The sequence below is a fragment of the Pocillopora damicornis genome, chromosome 6 (genome assembly GCF_964200805.1).
Source record: "Pocillopora damicornis chromosome 6, jaPocDami1.2, whole genome shotgun sequence".
Taxonomy (NCBI): Eukaryota; Metazoa; Cnidaria; class Anthozoa; order Scleractinia; family Pocilloporidae; genus Pocillopora; species Pocillopora damicornis.
In genome coordinates this window covers 6320207-6327951 of record NC_142675.1, presented here as the reverse complement: position 1 = coordinate 6327951, position 7745 = coordinate 6320207, and the positions used below count along the sequence as shown (strand labels likewise).

Below are 7745 nucleotides of genomic sequence, written 5' to 3'. Positions count from 1 at the left end.
TTCTAAAGAGGTACCCAGCGGGTCAAAAACTCTCTCCCTTTTCTTTACAACGCAGGGAAGCCATTTCAAAAATGAACTGAAGCCAAACGCTTCGGGACGAAACCACGTAATGTCACCAACATCGGAATCCCTCCTTATAAATCTAACACACCATTCAAAGTTAAACAAAGGGTAAAAGAAAAGACTGCTTTATCTTAATGAGCTTCTTGCGCGCGCGTTTCTTGAGTGCGTTTGAATAAATAGAAAGCGTGTGCGTGCTTTGTCTTCAACGCACTTTCCGCGTGCATTTAGGGCCAAGTACCTCTGAACTGTAGTCTGTGAATGAGATTAGTGATGCCAGTGCCACATCTGTGGGTGAGGTAATCGAATTTTTAAATTTTTTTTTACTTACAGCCAGGCTTTTTTCTCTTTAATCTAACAATTCCTCTCCTTTTTATCTTTTCCCGTTTCCATTATAGTCTTACATGCAGACAGATAGCAAAGATCCCCACCTTAAACTGAAATCAGGAGATGTTTACGCGATTGATATTTAAGTAGTAGTAGTTAACTAGCAATGCTTAGTTTGGCACCAAAAAAAATTCCCAAAAATTGGTCTTTGAAGGTCTACTGTATCCTTAAACAACAGGGTAACATTTTTGTGTGGGATGAAGGATGACGTTAGCGGTGCTGCAGCTACATTTTGGTGGAATTCACTTTACACCTTGACTTTTAGAGCAGGTTAATTGCAATCTAACTACCTGAATGAGTAGTGGATCATTCCATGTACAAATTGTAATTTTAGAAATTGTTTGCGATTTTTAAATGATAATCGGTTTTTGTTACTTAGAAAAAAAGAGGTGAAAGGAGACTTGAAATATAACTTTTTAATTAGTGTTAAATACGGGCTTTTTAAGCTATGCAACTCATATACTGTGAGTGTAATTATCACAGTAATTAATTGTCACAGTAATTATTACACCTGAAATTTCCCCTCAATTCGGAGTTTCGCTCAAGAGTACCTGAATGACTTCACAATATGAACCTGTCAGTGTAGTGATTTAGCTTGTATCGATCGTTATGCCGTTGGTAAAGGTTACATCCTCTTATAATCTATCATATTTATTACAAACAATCTTTCAGTGGTTTGACCTCAGGTAACCTTGGAATCGGTGGATTCATCCCGAAAGTGGCTGTCAGGCTTTCTTTCAAGAAATATTAGACTAAACTAAAGAACACAAAACCACTTTTCACCATTTACCAAACGAGCCGGCTCGTTTGGCTCGTTTCCTCCTTTCTGAACACCATTACAAATAAAATTCTAACACTCGTTGTTCTCAAATTAATACAACGGGAACTACCTCAAATCTCTCAAGGAAAGTGTGGGTCACTGCTTATAAAGGTGACGCTTACAGAGCTGTCAATCTCTAACGTTCGTCATGCCTTTACACTTAACTAACGAACCGCGCTAAGCTACGCAGAGCGGAGTTCGAATACTAAGTAGGTACCTTCGCGATGTTTACGACCCACGAAATGTCTTTCCAACTAAATTTCTTAGTCTTACGGCCAAGTTCGAGCAAAACAAAAACAAGATTGACAACATAAAAATTATAATAAACTTAGCAACAGAAATAAAATCATACTTGAAAAAATATCTGAAGAGGAAATAGTCCTTGAAGAGAAAGGGTGTACCCAAGATACCGCCTTAAAGGAGCTACGTGCTATTCTCATAAATTACCTGATTATGAATTCAGTGCGGAAGATGAAAGGTACTACATGTTTACACCCTAAGTCACCTCTAAGAAAAAGGGGTGTCGAACGTGCTAAATTAAATTTAAGAACTATTTTCCTGATCGAGAATTCGACATGGATTTAGCCTAAAAACGAGAATATTAAAGAGGTAAAGGTATAAAGGAGGGTTATTTCCAGGAAATTCCTGTGCGGGATCAATTTTCATAAGGTAGGGTCATTTTCATAGTAATTAATCATCTTTAGCAACATAATGGAAATATACCTATATCAAGCCGGAAACCGCAGTTTACGCAAAAACATCTGTCTCCATGTCAAATTTACGATCATATTAAGCAAAAGGTGACCAAACTCTACTTGTAAAAACAGCTAGCTTACCGGTATTATGATGTTTACTGAATGGCGTATGCTAATATATTATTTCCATTCATTTTCCAACACCAATAAAGGAAACCCTCACAATGTTTTTAGATTAGATGTATTTCCATTTTTATCGTTTCACAACACTGCCGAGATTACAATTCCAGCGCTCTAATCACATCGTTAACTGTATTTTTTGGGATCTCGAAGTTCTCTCACTGATATGCAAGTAAGTGGGTCAATACATTACAATCTGGATTTAATCTCTGTATCAAAAGTCACTTGGCAGCAAATGATTATGTATTTATAGCATATTGTTCCATACGCTCGATACTTTCTGTCACGTTCACTTCAAGTGTAACTGTAGCAAACCCTTGCTTCCAGCGACCACAAAATATAACGTGACCGATGAAATGACGTGCGTGATAAGTTTGACCCATCATATCTTTTAAACAAGCGCAGTAAACTATCTTTTTAATTGAAGTTTTCGAAGCAAAATAAGTAGGGAACACTTAAGGAAAGTTAAAGAAGAATTTCGATATTTTTTTTCTGAGAAATCACCGTAACAGGTCATGTTAAGGGATTCATTCGCAAGAAAATGTACTCTCAGCGTGGTGCAACGTTAGTGATAGTCATCCAGATTTTACTTAGCAGGGTTGCGGTTAAAAAATCAGCGCTACACGAGACTTATGGATGATAAGGATAACTCCTTTCTCGTTTTCTCGTGACGCAATACAACTTTCTTTGTTTTGTTTTGTTTGTTTCCTCGCTCGCTCGAGCGAAAAGGGCTGTTCCAATTATACCTCTTGCTCATTCTTATGTATATGTTTAAAGAGGTACTCATGAAACTTTCACGGGCAGTACAAACATGATTCTGAAGAACTGGAATTTTCTGTCATCCAGTGTACTGCACTACGTCAGAAATGTGAGCTAGGAGTTCTGGGATTACACGTTGAGTTGACAATGAGTCTACAGGCATAAACGAAAAGAAACCCCCTCTCCAATGCTGTAAATTAAAAGGTGGTTACGTCATCTTTCCTGTGAAATTTCACACGTGGAACAAAAACAATTCTCTCCGTTGTAAAAAGCGGGATGGACTTCAGTAAAGCAGAAGAAACAACAAAAAATTTGAGCAAAACACAAAACAAAGTTCATTTGTTAAGCAAGGATACAAACGATAGCAAATAATACAAATGTATCTTGTTCGAGACTACAGCGAAACGAGTTTAACTTATTGGTCAATTTCTCAGTTATTAAACAAATAGTTCTTCTACATAATAAAGAGGTTTCCTAAGTAATTCAAATTCCAATATTGTAAGATATTTTACGCACAGATGGTTCCGGAAACCTTGTTTTTTTTATCAAAGACAAGTTTTTGTCTCATTTAAACATTTAGTATATAAACATCTCCACCTCTCATTATCTTAGAAACAGAAACAAAGTGAATTATTTAGCAGCTTTGTTTCAAACCTTTTGCCTCAACAAGACACCACGCAGGGAAATACTGCAAGGTTAAAGTAATTATATTGATGTCTGTATTATCATTGATGACATTCATCCTTCATACAATAATTAAAAAAGAAGTCTCTAACGAGTGTTTTGTTTTTGAGTGGTGAGTAACTCAGCAAGCTTCAGGCTAATATGTACTCATTAAATATGGTGTTCTCCAATCGAAGTCTACAGACACTGTCATAATAAATCCTATGTTACTAGAAGCCCTGTGACTAAGCAATTTGTGATAGCCGCTAAGTAAACCTATGTTACATAATTGTGGAGCTAAATTAGAAACAGAACGAAAGGAGATTAATAATCTTATATTTGATTGCTTCGAAGGGTATCGAATTAAACCATTATGGCCTTGGAGATTCTGGCTCACGAGCTATTAGTATGGCGTTGAAAGGATGTTTAAATGTAACTACCTTAAATCTCCATGACAACGGCATCGGCGACAAATGAATGACATACATTGCAAGAATGTTGAAGAGGAACCCTTTTATCAGCAAAGTCGATTTGTCGGGAAACCACATCGGCCAGCAAGCTGCAGACGAACTCAGAGACATGCTTCTTCAGAACGACACACTGAAGGAACTAAACGTCAGCAAGTGCAACTTGCAAGGTAAAAGGATTGCAGTGTTTTGCAACTCTTTAAGGTTAGATGCACCATTGACCTACTTAAATTTATCATACAACGACATCGGTGATAAAGGAGCCACCTTTCTGGGTTCAGCCATCAAAGTCAACGCGGTTCTTGATATGTTAGACGTCAGTTGGAATAGCATTCGTGTTCAAGGGGCTCGCGCATTGGCCGAGGGTTTGAAAAGTAATACTCGCCTTAAGGAGGTAAACATTGCTTGGAATGGTCTTCTAGACGACGGCGTTACTGCTATTCAAGAGGCACTGTCGTGTAACCAGACGCTCAAAGTCCTGGATATTGGAAGTAACTGCATCACTAAGAACGGTGTTGCGGCCATAGCCAAATTCTTAAGGACAAACAAAAGCTTGGAGGTTGTAAAAGCTGGACGAAATCCTTTCCAAAGTTACGGCGCACGAGTCTTGTTGATGGCCATTCAAAAGAACACATCCAGCGCCTTAAAAGAGCTTCAACTCGATGATATCGTGTTTGATAAGGACTGTGCACGTGAACTCGAAGCTCTCACCTGTTCCTGGGATATCAGTATAACAGGAGAACGACTCTCAGATCAAACCAAGCGACCTGAGATCCTGGACGTGTACTTGGCCTTCATTCGCACGAAAGGGCATCGTTTGATCGACCTGTTCAAAATTTTGTCAAAAGACCGCGATGGTCTCAAGCTCAGTAAAGAGGACTTCGTGGTAGGAATGAAAAAATTAAACGCACCAATGCATGACGTTCACATAAGAGAGCTCTTCGATAAAATGGAAAACAACGGCAATGGAGTGATCGTCTTTCAGGAGTTTGTCCTTTGGACGCGGGAACGATATCAACCTCAAGGGGCGACAGCTCAAGAGGAAAGCGGTCGCCGTTTAACCATGAAGAAGGCAGCAATACCCTGAACTTGTTTGAATTACTTATCTGTGTTTCCTGTGTACACAAGGCTAATATTATTAACAATACGTAAACACCTTTCTTTCTTTAAAACTACAGTTAATGAAAAAGAAATATATCGAGTAGTTCTACAAGACGTTCGGATTAAGTATTGATTTCGGTAACCTTTTAAAGTTGGTTTGGGCTTGCCTGGTTGTCGTCAAAATAAATCCTGCGGCAAAACATCTTGTAATAAAAGAGAAAATTTCGTATCTGTTTCCTGATTTTCTCAAAGGATGAACTAAGCAGTAGTCTGGCTTCTAGTTTTGGAAATACTTTTTTTTTGGCCTTATTTGAGCATCGTATCAATCACATAAGGCGTACGCGAAAAACGAAAACAACAGAAAGGAAACAATTTAAGGGTTCTTTAGTATCAACAGAATCAACAGAAAAAATAAGACTGGTTCAACAATTCGTTGCTAAAAAAAGTCATGGCAACCAAAAGGAAAAAAAAAAGAAAGTTTAAGTATTTTAATGCCGTTATTTTATTGCTTGCTTTGCGTCCGTTTTTTATCCTGTCTTACAGAAATACCGCGGCGTATTTTTCGTGTTCCACCGCCCTAATACGGTGAAATGGAGTAATGGTGGAATAATAAATTCATCTATGCCAGCCCCAAGATGATTTGCCGTCAACAGGAAGAAGTGGTTCGCGTCATATTCTTTACACATGCTGATACTAGTTTTTGTAAGTTATACGTTCGTCTCCCTTTGCACTTCAGATACTTCTGATAGAGAAATTTCAAAACTTTGAAACCGTTGACTGACTTCATCAGTGAAAATTATTTCAACATTGGAATAAACTTTGTTCCACCAGCGAGTCTTGTTCAGCCGCTGAGCACGCTCTACGTCGTAATCCGCTGCAAGGTTGCTTTCGGGCGCAATCGTTCCATTCCTTGCGTTCTCACCCGATTGTGAGCTGAATTTTACACGAGGAATGGGAGACAATGGTGTTAAGGATTCCAAAATGTCTGGATACGGATGCTTCATCTCACTGGCTGGAGACTGTCCAGACGGTGAACCGTCAGGAGACAGCGTAATCATCACAGACTCGGGTTTCAATGAAGTCAATGAATTCGAAGTGCGCAATTGACGTCATAACTACATTTGTATGTGCAAAGTTCACCCACGCGCAGCTCTTACGCGCACTTCATAAAATTCTAGAAACTTATAGAAAACCACAACGGCGACGGCAATGAGAAGGTAGCGAACCCAAAGATCTAATGAGCAAAACAATAGTGCAGCACGTGCATTTTAAGACTTTACACTTTTCTTAGCCGAACCGTACAGAACAAAACGTCAGGAAATCATCAACTTTTACGTTCTCATAGCAAGGAGACCTCGGTTTACAATAATTTAGGCACGTTTTTATTTTGTACTTAATACCACATTGACATATTATGCAGCAGGGAAGATATCGCACTGTCAGAAATGGTAAATGCATCGAGCCACTAACGAAATTTCTGAGGGGAAAAGAAATATGGTGCGCTAACCATTTGCTTTTCAAATGTCAGCTATTTGACGGCGCAAGACATGAAACAAAAACAAATAAAATGGAAAATATAAGAAGAAGGAGAGATATAAGGTTCATATCCTGTGATGAGTTAACTGTAGTCGCTTTTTCTTTTTTAAGTATAAACGCAGTGCGATTTCCAGGGCCACTCGAGGGAAGGAGAAAAGGTACCTGGACAGCGAGGGTTCGTGTGCTCCCTCTTCTCTCGCGCGCGATTTTTTATTTTCTCGCGCGCCACCAGAAGCTAAGGCATTCCGACTTGTTAAGTCTGTTTTTTCTTTCTAACTTGCCCAGATGAGCGTCTTCTCGATCTGCACGAAAGCCAGGGACCGAACTCTTTTTAATTTTTGTGGCTACTGCCTCCTATTGGAGGCGAAGCCATACATGTTATCAAAATGAGTGAGTGAGTAAATGATGGTTACGAGAAAATGCCGAACTTCATCCGATCTTGACCCGATGTCACTTATCGTTTATTTCGGAGCATCTTCGTAAACCGAAGTTCACACCAGAGATTATTGGGTGCAGCGTACACTAATGGAAGAACAAAGCCTTTGAAACAAATTATTTTGTGCCTAAAAAAATCTCAAGTTCAGTTCTTGCCGTGACACTACAGAAGACGATAAACATCTCACAATCATTTCAGGATGCACAAAACTTTTCTTTGCAGAAGTATCTTTTGGGTGGGATCGGCGTGTAATGAAAACCTTGAGGAAAATTATCTTTTTACTAAATTTAATTTTATTACTTTGAAGAGAGAGCGTTCTACCGTTTGAATCAGCGAGTTATGCCCAGTATATCCGGAGATTTAATTTTTTTTGAGTTCTTGCCGTGACACTGCAAAAGATGATAAACATCTCTAATAAATTGAATAATGACGCATTCGGGCCGTGTAATTGAAAACTGAAACTTTGCAGGATATCTTAATAGGTAAGATGTGCACATACTGGAAAAATTCGAAAAAATTTTTGTTATTCGAAATGGAGCATTTTACCATTTTAATCAGCGATTACTGCTCAGAAGAGCCGCTAATTTACTGGTCCGAAATACGATATTTTGACCATGTTCTACGGAATTATGGAACGGTAG

The 7745-nt window shown here is 38.7% G+C and overlaps 1 pseudogene; it reads left to right on the top strand.

Annotated features, from left to right (window-relative positions):
• Positions 1-2953: 2953 nt before the first annotated feature.
• Positions 2954-5577, top strand: LOC149043651 (uncharacterized; annotated as a pseudogene).
• Positions 5578-7745: the final 2168 nt, after the last annotated feature.